Below are 13,205 nucleotides of genomic sequence, written 5' to 3' on the forward strand. Positions count from 1 at the left end.
TTCCCTAGAGATTTTTCATATAGACCTTGTACGATTTGTAAGATTTAAATCAATTTGTTTCCATCCCATGTTCTATTAGTATACAATTATATATATAAACAAGTCTTTGTTACAACCTCATGAGAATTTTTCTTTGTTTACATGACATCTATGAAATACACACAGTCCTTTAGAATAATGCAGGCATTGTTTTCATGAAACACAACCAAACATCATGCAATCTTGCATTTCCAAATCATGTTGGATTCAACATGACATGCTAACCTACATTTTGGTAGGTCAACTCTGTCAAGGTAAGTCATCGTGATAATGTTGTGGCTCATACCTTTACTCATCTTGAAATAGATAATTGATATTAAATTGATCTCTTAGAGATTTTTTGTGTGTGTATGGTAGTTAGCAGATCACTTTGTGATCAAGTGTAGTTCTAGCCTACCATGTAATTCTCATATTTTCCGAAATTATTTCTTCCAATTGCCTAATAATCACTAGTATAGATTGATAGAAAAATCTAATAGGATAAATCAAGAGCACTTACATTAACAAAGTGTTGAAACGGTTCAACATGGAGAATGAAAATAAAAGGTTCTTTCCCATGGCATGAATGTTGGCAACACTCGGTGTCCATCGATGAGTTATATATGAGTGAGATCACATGAGAAAATTTCCATATTCATTGGCTATTGGATTAATCATGAATGCAATGCTATGTACCAAACCCTAGGGCGCGCTTTGAGAAGGGAGCCACGAAGAGGGCGCCTGGGCCTCTTGGGGCTTGGTCGGCTGCCCACTTGGGCCAGCCCTGGCTGACCCCTTGTCTAGGTTGTTGAGCCAGATAATCTCTCTCCTCTCTCATTTCAAAGCATTCCCCCTAATGTTCAGGAGTCCTTCGGACACTCCAGACTTCACCAGAACTAGGTTTCCCCTATACAAAATTTCATCGAAATGATTCCAATAAATATTTCATATATGTAGTAACTCTGGAACCCTTCAGATTCTACCCCAAAACACTTTCGACAACCTATGATTCTGATAGTTTCTCTCTCGTTCATAAAATGTTTGAAACACTTCCGAAATCTGCTGGAATTATTCCAAACGGTTCTTCTCAACTACATACCATAAGTAAAACTCTCATAATAGATCGTACAACCTTAATCACGTGACCCTTGAAGGTTCGGTAATGCGAGTCAGGACACCGAGCACCTTCAGATCAATGACCAACACCGGGACCTGGACGTCCATGATGGCTCATTTGCATACACGAATAACGAGAAAAAAACCTTCCATGTTGATTCATTGGCTTCACAATATGTTCATAACCCGAGGTGAGATTCTTAGATGTTCCCGTGAATCAACTCTTTCATCAAATAGTTTCTCGTTTGTTATATATTGATGATGTCTTGTGATCATTATCACATTATGCCTACACATACATATTACTTTGACATCACTATACTGAGATGGCCTAGATCGAACATATATCTCATTTTTCGGTAGGAGCAAATCGCACTCTTGCACTACTCAGGTTCCATACATAATTCCGGGTATACCTTAGCCTTAACTTTTACGCCACCTAGTTATAGGTGAGGGTTGATAAGATCAAAGCATATCCTCCAATATGAGGTCACTGATGAGTGCAAAAAGCAACACATTTTATGAAATAAAAATTCCTTAGTTGCAGATAGTTTTTATCATTTTACCGCGCTAGCGCACCCAAAATTTATTTGTTCCACCAGGTGAAAGTGCATGGATTCCTCATGTGTAGTTTTGGTAATTAATGAAAATCCCTATGGACTAATTGTTGCATTGAGCTATACATGTAGGAGTTGTCCATAGACAATGCTTGAACCATATGTTGGCTTCAAGGTTGCAATAAAGAAGAAATACAATGACCCAAAGAAGGAGCTTTCCCATAGTGGAGTATGGGGGAGAAATTCACAAGACTTCATGAGGAAGCACAATCAAGAAAACCATTTTATCTTGTTGCGGTCAAGATCGTCTTCATCTAGCTCAAGTGAAATGCGTAAGGTTAAGGTTTTCACTTGATAGGGCTTCTTTCTTACCGTTCTCATGGTTTAGTTGGGAGACTAGTTCATAGGCTAGACGTCGTAGTATCAAGAGGCTCTCGAGTGAGTAACTCGATCGTATCGTTCGGAGTGCGGTCAATCTGTTGCATTCTTGCATCATCTTTCTTGGTTGTTATTTGGATACTATCTATGTGGTGTTTTAGAGACTTTGGTTATTTCCATGACAATCTCTAGTTCATCGAAAACGGATTTCGCATAGATCACTTGTTGCGTATTCGAGTTTGGAGATTTTCTCGGTTTCTCGTATTTAGAGGTTTCACTCTAAAATTCATAGAAAATCTTCCCCCACTAGTTTTCATATTTTCTCAGTTTTTTGTTGGGTAGCTCTTGTGATCCTCTTTCCAACAAAATTGGTTTCGTGTCGATCAGAGTTTCCAAACTCTAGATATTGCATTTCTAGTTTTACCTTTTTTGGTTTAAAAGAAAAGAAAACGTTGGGCCGGTAGCACCGCGTCCGGTACCGCAAGTGGTACTGGCAACATGCAGATGACTTCCAGTAGAGCGCGCATACTAGCCGGTACCAGTACCAGTGGTACCGGCAGGCCCTGGCCGGTACTACTAGCCCACCTTGCTCCACCCGCGCAACTCTCCACCCTGGCCACTGATGAGCGCAGATTGCACACCGTTGGGGAACCCCAAGAGGAAGGTATGATGAGCGCAGCAGCAAGTTTTCCCTCAGTAAGAAAGCAAGATTTAATCGACTAGTAGGAGAAATGCGTGACTTCTGAAGGGCGCACTATCAGCGTCAGCAACAACGTGGAACCTGCACACAACACAACCAAAATATTTTGCCCCAACTTACAGTGAGGTTGTCAATCTCACCGGTTTCGCTGAACACAAAGGATTAAATGTATCGAGTGGAGGGCGATGTTTGCAGTAAATAAAGAGAACATAGCTTACAGTAAGTAAACAGAGCGGGATTGCATTGGTGTTGAACTTATCAGTGTAAAGGAAAGGACCGGGGTCCACAGTTCACTAAAGGTGTCTCTCCATAAAGATAAATAACATGCTGGGTGAACAAATTACAGCTGGGTAATTGACAGAATATCGACCATACAAGACAAGATGATTACTATGAGATTCGTTTGGGCATTACAATATAATACATAGACCGTAATCCAACTACGTCTATGACTAATAATCCACCTTCCGATTATCGTCCGAACCCCTTCCAGTATTAAGTTGCAAGCAACAGATTATCACATTAAGCAATGTGTGTAAAGTAAACAATAGAATTACCCTCGGATAAAACATTGTTTTTCTCCCTAGTAGCAACATCACATCTACAATTTTAGAAGTTATTGTCACTCTTCCAGAAAACTAGAGGCATGAACCTACTATTGAGCATAAATACCCCCTCTTGGAGTCACAAGTATCTACTTGGCCAGAGTATCTACTAGCAACAGAGAGCATGCAAGATCACAAATAATATATGACAAGAATATATAATCGATCTCAACATAGCATTCAATATTCATCGGATCCCAGCAAACACAACATGTAGCATTACATAAGGATGATCTTGATCATGTAGGGCAGCTCTCAAGATCTAAACGTGAGGCACAAATTGGAGAAGACAACCATCTAGCTACTTCTATGGACCCATAGTCTAGGGATGAACTACTCACTCATCACTTCAGAGGCGGACATGACGATATAGATGCCTCCGACGATGATTTCCCCCTCCGGCAGGGTGCCGGGAAGAGCTTCAGAACCCTCCCGAGCTAGGGTCTGCAATGGCGGCCGCGACGGGACTTTTCGTGGATGGAGCCTCGGGTGTCCAGGGTTTTCCCGAGATCGTGAATAAATAGGCGGAAGGGCGAGGTCGGTGGAGGCCAGGGGGCCTGATACGTCTCCAACGTATCTATAATTTCTTATGTTCCATGCTAGTTTTATGCCAATAGCTACATGTTTTATATGCACTTTATATCATATTATGGCATTTATTGGACTAACCTATTAACAAGATGCCACAATGCCAGTTTCTGTTTATTATGTCTGTTTATTGCAGAAAAGGCCCAAAAACCAAAGTGCTCGGAAAAATCTAGAAAAATTACAGAAATTCTATTTCACCAGAAGACCCACGGAGCCAGAAGGGCTAGGCCAGAGGAGGCCCATGGCCTCCTCCCCATCCACTGGAGCGGCCAGGAGGGGGGCGGCGCCGCCCTATGGGGTGGGCCCCTCGGGCACCCCCTCGCGCCGCCCTTTCGCCTATATTAAGCTCCTGCCCTGAAAACCCTAAAGGGATCGACGATTTCTCCAGAAGAGTTCCGTAGCTCCGCCGCCACCAAAAACCCTAATTCGGGGGACAGAAGTCTCTGTTTCGGCACCCTGCCGGGACGGGGAATTGCCCCCGGAGCCATCTCCATCGACTCCATCGCCATCTTCATCGTTGTTGATGTCTCCCATGATGAGGAGGGAGTAGTTCTCCCCCGAGGCTGAGGGCTCTACCGGTAGCTATGTGGTTCATCTCTCTCTCCCATGGTGTGATCTTTATGTGATCATGAGCTTTGTAATCTAGTTGAATATGTAGATGTTACTCTTGTCTATTATGCACTCTAGAGGTTACTTTAATATGAACTCCGGAGTCACTCTCCACGGTGTGATGGTGACGGTGTGCGCATCGTGTGTGATTCCTTTATGACGTTGTGGAGCTTGTTTACTCCGGCTTGAGGTGTGCTTTTGCAGCCCTACACAATGAATGGTGTTTGTTATCCAACAAGAGAGTGTTTGAGAGTAGCATTTATTTATTCAATTATGTGATCATTGTTGAGAGTGTCCACTAGTGAAAGTATGATCCCTAGGCCTTGTTTCTAAGCATTGAAACACCGTTTCCAACAAGTTCTGCTACATGTTCGCTTGCTTCCATTTTTATTTCAGATTGCAATTACTACTTATAATCATCCATATTACTTGTATTTCACTATATCTTCGCCGAACTAGTGTACCTATACATCTGACAAGTGTATTAGGTGTGTTGGGGACACAAGAGACTTCTTGTATCTTAATTGCAGGGTTGCTTGAGAGGGATATCTTTGACCTCTACCTCCCTGAGTTCGATAAACCTTGGGTGATTCACTTAAGGGAAACTTGCTGCTGTTCTACGAACCTCTGCCTCTTGGAGGCCCAACACTGTCTACAGGAAGAGAAGCGTGCGTAGACATCAAGCTATTTTCTGGTGCCGTTGCCGGGGAGGTAAGGTAAAAGGTATTCACATCCTCCGACTACTAAGCTATTTCCTAGCACTGTTGCCGGTGTGTGAGTGCTCGAAGCTATTTCCTTTAGATTCCGCAATTATATCTTTTTGTTTCTTGTTTTTATTTCACTAGTTAGGCTTAATGGAAAACAACAAAAAAATTAGAGATCTTTATGAAATTTATATTGAATTAGGACATGATGCTTTTGAAGAGAAAATTAAAAAACCTACGGAAGTTTGTCTGCATAATAGTGGTAGTAATGTTATTAGTATAAAAAAATTTGGACACCATTATTTTTAATGCTATGGAAAAACCCAAGCTTGGGGAAGCTAGTTTATATAAAAATAATCTTTTTTGCTCCTCAGCTTTGGATGAAGTATTTTGCCTTGATAATGCTTTGTCTCCAATATGTGGTAATTCGAATGATGCTTGTGATATTCCAAATCCACATGTTGAAAGTATTCCTTTTAAAATACCTATGAAAATTGTTGAAAGGGTTATGAATGATCAGTATGTAGGGGATGGATCAGTCCATCCAAGTGTTCACTTGTCTAAACTTACAGAACTTTGTGAGTTATTTGAGATTGCAGGTTTATCAAGAGAAAATGTTATGAGGAAACTATTTCCATTGTCACTTAAGGACAAAGCAAAGGAATGGTATAGGCTGTTGGATGAACAACCATCGAATTGGAAACAGCTTGAATCTCTCTTTTACTCTAAATTTTATCCTCTTCATGAAGTGCATCTAGATAGGAATCGCATTTATAATTTTTACCCTCATGATGGAGAAAGCATTGCTCAAGCTTGGGGAAGACTAAAAACATTAATACTCAAATGTCCTAACCATGAGCTTTCTGAGGAAATAATTGTTACTAATTTTTATGCAAGGCTTTCAAGTCATTATAAGGATTATGTAGATGCGTGTTCACAGTGGTTCTTTCACAAGTAAGAAGGTTGAAGCTAGATGGGATCTTCTTGAAAGAATTCAAAGCAATACCGAAGATTGGGAGAACGACAAAGGTAAAGAATCAGGTATAAACTATGAATATGAATGCATTAAGTCTTTCATTGAAACTGCTGGTTTTCAAAAGCTTAGTGATAATTATGGTCTTGATTCTCAAATTATTATTGATTGTTGTAGAACCTTTACTTCTCATATTAATGTTCCTAAAGAAAATTGGGACGTGTATCATGAACCTTTCAAAGACACTTGCATGGAAAATGAAATTGTTGTTAATGATTGCAATAAACATGCCCAAACTTCGAAAATACTATTTCTTATAAGCATGTTAATTTTTGTGGAATGCATAGACCTTGTGGAATTAATCAAATCGAAGATGAATATTGTATCCATCATAGGAATGAAAAAACTAGAATGTGGTACAAGGCTCTAAAAGATCTTGGTGAAAAAGTTTGTGACCTCCATCCTTTTATTTGTGAACTTTGCTATGAAGTGGGTCATTTTAATTTTCAATGTTCTGGTCATGATAATAGTATTTCGAATTTAATGAGTACTTCAAGTCTATATTGTGATAACATGATCACTCCTAATCAGCATGATGAACTTACTTTATTTTTGGGATGTGAAGAGTTATCAAGAAAAATTTCTTTGTTAGATATGAGTGATCTTGATATGAATAGTGTGTTGCATGGATGTTATCTCTATTGTGTTAATAATTACCATGCCAACACCTACATACAAAGTGTTATAAAGGATGGGACTTTACCAAAATATGACAGGACTAATATGTGTTTTGTTCTTATTAATGAAAGAGAGGTATCCTCCCAAGTTTCTTCTATTGTTTCTAATAATAAACCAGGTGATGTGGAGAAGCTTCCTTTCAAGCCTCTCCCTCCTAAAGAGGAAAAGAAGAAGAAGAAGGGAACGAAGAAGAAGAAGAAGAAGAGGAGTAAAAGGAGAGAGGAAACGGTATCTTCTCCCAAACTTGTTGCTCCTATTACAATTGATACTTATAATTCTGAATTCGTTGATTCTGAACTTGATGATGAACCTATGCCTGTTATTTATATTAGTGACCATGATTGGGAAAAGCACACTTCTTTTGATATTGAAGATCTCTAGGACACTAATTCTGAAAATGATGATGTTAATAATTGCCATAGTATTAGTACTATCCATGTTTCTTCCCATGATGATATAGAAAGCTCTAAGCTTGGGGATGAGGTGTTTGAAAATCCTTTTGCTACTGATGATTATATGTTTGATACATCTCCTTCTAGTAACAATGATGGTATGTTTACAGATGAACACACTTTGGAAGATAACTATTTTATTTCTTATGATGACACTATGCCTCCAATCTTTGACAATTATTATAAAGAATACTATGACATGGGTTATAATTACAGTCATCCTCATGAAACTTTTCATAGTTATGGAGGGATTACCCAAAACCATCTCTCTAATATACAGCTTGTCTATCATATTCAAGTTCGTTATGGTGATTGTGATATTTTCAGTCCATCTACTATTGAGGATAAAATTCATTATGATTATTCTATGCCTCCAATTTATGATGATTATAATGATGGATGTGATAGTTTTACTCCCACTATTACTAATAAAATTGATTATGCTTGTGTGGAGAGTAATGATACTTTTATGCATGTGGATCATGATAAGAATGCTTTTATGCGATAGCTATATTGTTGAGTTTATCAATGATACCACTGAAAATTATTATGAGAGAGGGAGACATGGTTTTATATATCTCAATAATATTAAGTCACCTCTTTTTTTGTTGAAAATTTTGAAGTTGCACTTGCTTTGTCTTTCTATGATAGTAGCTTCATGCTTCAATAATTTGTTTTCTTACAAGATTCGTTTGCATAGAAAGTGGGTTAGACTTAAATGTGTTTGGTATTTGCTTTTTGATGCTCTCTTATATTCATAAGAGCATCATGAAACTTATCATGCCTAGCTAAAAGGCTTTAAAGAAAAGCGCTCTTGGAAGACAACCCATTGTTTTATTTCTGCAATTTTTGTTTTATTTTTGAGTCAAGGTACTGCCTACTACTGTAGCAATATCTTTGTATCTTTATTTTCTTGCATTGTTGTGCCAAGTAAAGTCTTTGATAGAAAGTTGATACTAGATTTGGATTTCTGCGCAGAAATAGATTTTTAGCTGTCACGAATTTAAGCTTTTCTCTCTGTATAAAAATCCAAAAATTCTGAAAAAATTCATGAGTAATCCTCAGATACGTACGCAACTTTCATTTAACTAGAGCTTTTCCATCTGAGCATGTTAAGTGCCTCGAAAAATTCGTCTTTACGGACTATTCTGTTTTTGACAAATTCTGCCTTTTATTTCGTATTGCCTCTTTTACTGTGTTTGAGTGGATTCCTTTGTTCCATTAAATTTCAGTAGCCTGGGGTAATGTCCAGAAGTGTTGGGAATGATTGTGTCCTTGCTGAACATGTGAATTTTTTATTATGCACTAACCCTCTAATGAGATTGCTTTGAGTTTGGTGTGAAGGAAGTTTTCAAGGATCAAGAGAGGAGGATGATATAATATGATCAAGAAGAGTGAAAATTCTAAGCTTGGGGATGCCCCCGTGGTTCATCCCTGCATATTTCAAGAAGACTCAAGCGTCTAAGCTCAGGGATTCCCAAGGCATCCCCTTCTTCATCAACAACTTATCAGGTCACCTCTAGTGAAACTATATTTTAATTCCGTCACATCTTATGTGCTTTACTTGGAGCGTCCGTGTGCTTTTATTCTCGTTTGTTATTTTAGTTTTCTGAATAAATCGGATCCTAACATGCTTGTGAGGGAGAGAGACACGCTCCGCTTTTTCATTTGAACACTTGTGTTCTTCGTTTTATTTTTCATGTTTATGGCGAAAGCTGAAAGCCGCGACACTTATTGTTATTTGGTTAGAAACAGAAAATGTTGCATGTGGTAGTTGGTATATTTTCTTGAATAATTTGATACTTGGCAATTGTTTTGAGCTCTCAAGTAGATCATGTTTAAGCTCTTGCATCATGTAGTTTAAACTTATTAGTGGAGAACTACCGTAGAGCTTGTTGAAATTTGGTTTGCATGATTGGTCTCTCTAAGGTCTAGATATTTTCTAGTAAAAGTGTTTGAGCAACAAGGAAGACAATGTAGAGTCTTATAATGCTTGCAATATGTTCTTATGTAAGTTTTGTTGTACCGGTTTATACTTGTGTTTGCTTCAAACAATCTTGCTAGCCAAAGCCTTGTACTGAGAGGGAATGCTTCTCGTGCATCCAAAACCTTGAGCCAAAACCTATGCCATTTGTGTCCACCATAACTACCTACTATGTGGTATTTTTCTGCCATTCCAAGTAAATACTTCATGTGCTACCTTTAAACAATTCAAAACTTTATTACTCCTTATTTGTGTCAATGTTTCATAGCTCATGAGGGAGTATGTGGTGTTTTATCTTTCAAACTTGTTGGGCAGACTTTCACCAATGGACTAGTGGCATATACATCCGCTTATCCAATAATTTTGCAAAAAGAGCTGGCAACGGGGTGCCCAGCCCCAATTAATTAACTTTCATTAATAATTCTCTTCACATGTTTTGCCCTGATTTATCAGTAAGCAACTTAATTTTGCAATAGACACTTGATACGTCTCCAACGTACCTATAATTTCTGATGTTCCATGCTTGTTTTATGACAATACTTACATGTGTTGCTTGCACTTTATAATGTTTTTATGCATTTTCCGGAACTAACCTATTAACGAGATGCCGAAGGGCCAGTTGTTGTTTTCTGTTGTTTTTGGTTCCAGAGAAGCTATTCGGGCAATATTCTCGGAATTCGACGAAATCAACGCCCAGAACCTTATTTTTCCCGGAACCTTCCAGAAAGTCAGAGGGGGACCAGAGGGGTGCCCTGGGGGCCCACACGTGGTGGCGGCGCGGCCCAGGAGGGGGGCGCACCACCCTAGTGTGAGGAGGCCCCGTGGCCCCTCCGACTCCGACTCTTCGCCTATTTAAGCCCTGGTGACCTAAAACCTCAAGACGAATTGACGAAACTCCAGAAAGACTCCAGGGGCGCCGCCACCATCGCGAAACTCCAATTCGGGGGACATAAGTCTCTGTTCCGGCACCCTGCCGGGACGGGGAAGTGCCCCCGGAAGCCATCTCCATCGACGCTACCGCCTCCATCATGCTCCGTGAGTAGTTCCCCCATGGACTACGGGTTCTAGCTGTAGCTAGTTGGTATTCTCTCCCCCATGTACTTCAATACAATGATCTCATGATCTGCCTCACATGATTGAGATTCATCTGATGTAATCGGTGTTGTGTTTGTTGGGATCCGATGGATTGTTACATTATGATTAGTCTATCTATAAAGTTTGTGAAGTTATTGTTGATGCAATCTTGTTGTGTTTAATGCTTGTCACTAGGGCCCGAGTGGCATGATCTTAGATTTAAGCTCTATACTTATTGCTTAGATTGTATCTACAAGTTGTATGCACATGTCTATGTACTGGAACCAAAGGCCCCAAAGTGACAGAAATTGGGACAACTGGAGGGGAAGGCTTAGATATGAGGATCACATGTTTTCACGGAGTGTTAATGCTTTGCTCCGGTGCTCTATTAAAAGGAGTGCCTTAATTTCCAATGAGATTCCCTAGAGGCCCGGCTGCCACCGGCTGGTAGGACAAAAGATGTTGTACAAGTTTCTCATTGCGAGCACGTATGACTATATATGGGAAACATGCCTACATGATTAATAATCTTGATGTTCTGTCTTAATGCTATTTCAATCCTATCAATTGCCCAACCGTAATTTGTTCACCCAACACTTGTTATTGGAGAGTTACCACTAGTGTAGATAGCTGGGAACCCCGGTCCATCTCTCATCATCATATACTCGTTCTACATGTCATTGGAAGTAGCATCAACTATTTTCTGGTGCCATTGCTCTCATATTACTGCTACTGCTGTTGTGTTACTGTTACTACTGCTCTCATATTACTGCTGCTTTCACATCACCCCTGTTACTAGTGCTTTTCCAGGTGCAGCTGAATTGACAACTGATACGACTCCGACGTATCGATATTTTCTTATGTTCTATGCCATATTATTGATGATACCTACATGTTTTATGCACACTTTATGTCATATTCGTGCATTTTCTGGAACTAACCTATTAACAAGATGCGGAAGTGCCAGTTCCTGTTTTCTGCTGTTTTTGGTTTCAGAAATCCTAGTAACGAAATATTCCCGGAATTGGACGAAACGAAGACCCAGGGGCCTATTTTGCCACGAACCTTCCAGAAGACCGAAGAGCATACGAAGTGGGGCCACGAGGTGGCGACACCACAAGGCGGCGCGGCCAAGGAGGGGCCCGCGCCGCCCTATGGTGTGGGCCCCTCGTCGGGCCCCGACTCCGCCCTTCCGCCTACTTAAAGCCTCCGTCGCGAAACCCCCGAGGCGAAAAACCACGATACGGAAAACCTTACCGAGACGCCGCCGCCGCCGATCCCATCTCGGGGATTCTGGAGATCTCCTCCGGCACCTCCGCCGGAGAGGGGATTCATCTCCCGGAGGACTCTACACCGCCATGGTCGCCTCCGGAGTGATGAGTGAGTAGTTCACCCCTGGACTATGGGTCCATAGCAGTAGCTAGATGGTTGTCTTCTCCTCATTGTGCTTCATTGTTGGATCTTGTGAGCTGCCTAACATGATCAAGATCATCTATCCGTAATACTCTATGTTGTGTTTGTCGGGATCCGATGGATAGAGAATACCATGTTATGTTAATTATCAAGTTATTACATATGTGTTGTTTATGATATTGCATGCTCTCCGTTACTAGTAGAGGCTCTGGCCAAGTTTTTGCTTTTAACTCCAAGAGGGAGTATTTATGCTCGATAGTGGGTTCATGCCTGCATTGACACCTGGGACAGTGATAGAAAGTTCTAAGGTTGTGTTGTGCTGTTGCCACTAGGGATAAAACATTGGCGCTATGTCCGAGGATGTAGTTGTTGATTACATTACGCACCATACTTAATGCAATTGTCTCGTTGCTTTGCAACTTAATACCGGAAGGGGTTCGGACGATAACCTCGAAGGTGGACTTTTTAGGCATAGATGCGATTGGATGGCGGTCTATGTACTTTGTCGTAATGCCCAATTAAATCTCACTATACTTATCATATCATGTATGTGCATTGTTATGCCCTCTCTATTTGTCAATTGCCCGACCGTAATTTGTTCACCCAACATGCTTTTATCTTATGGGAGAGACACCTCTAGTGAACTGTGGACCCCGGTCCATTCTTTTAATACTCGAAATACAAATCTGCTCGCAATACTTGTTTTACTCGTTTTCTTGCAAACAATCATCTTCCACACAATACGGTTAACCCTTTGTTACAGCAAGCCGGTGAGATTGACAACCTCACTCGTTTCGTTGGGGCAAAGTACTTTGGTTGTGTTGTGCGGGTTCCACGTTGGCGCCGGAATCTCCGGTGTTGCGCCGCACTACATCCCGCCGCCATCAACCTTCAACGTGCTTCTTGACTCCTACTGGTTCGATTAAACCTTGGTTTCTTACCGAGGGAAACTTGCCGCTGTGCGCATCACACCTTCCTCTTGGGGTTCCCAACGGACGTGTCAACTACACGCATCAAGCAAATTTCCGGCGCCGTTGCCGGGGAGATCAAGACACGCTCGCAAGGGGAGTCTCCACTTCTCAATCTCTTTACTTTGTTTTTGTCTTGCTTTATTTTATTTACTACTTTGTTTGCTGCATTATATCAAAACACAAAAAAATTAGTTGCTAGTTTTACTTTATTTACTGTCTTGTTTGCCATATCAAAAACACACAAAAATTAGTTTACTTGCATTTACTTTATCTAGTTTGCTTTATTTACTACTGCTAAAATGGCCAACCCTGAAAATACTAAGTT

This window comes from Lolium rigidum, chromosome 3 (genome assembly GCF_022539505.1).
Source record: "Lolium rigidum isolate FL_2022 chromosome 3, APGP_CSIRO_Lrig_0.1, whole genome shotgun sequence".
Classification (NCBI taxonomy): Eukaryota; Viridiplantae; Streptophyta; class Magnoliopsida; order Poales; family Poaceae; genus Lolium; species Lolium rigidum.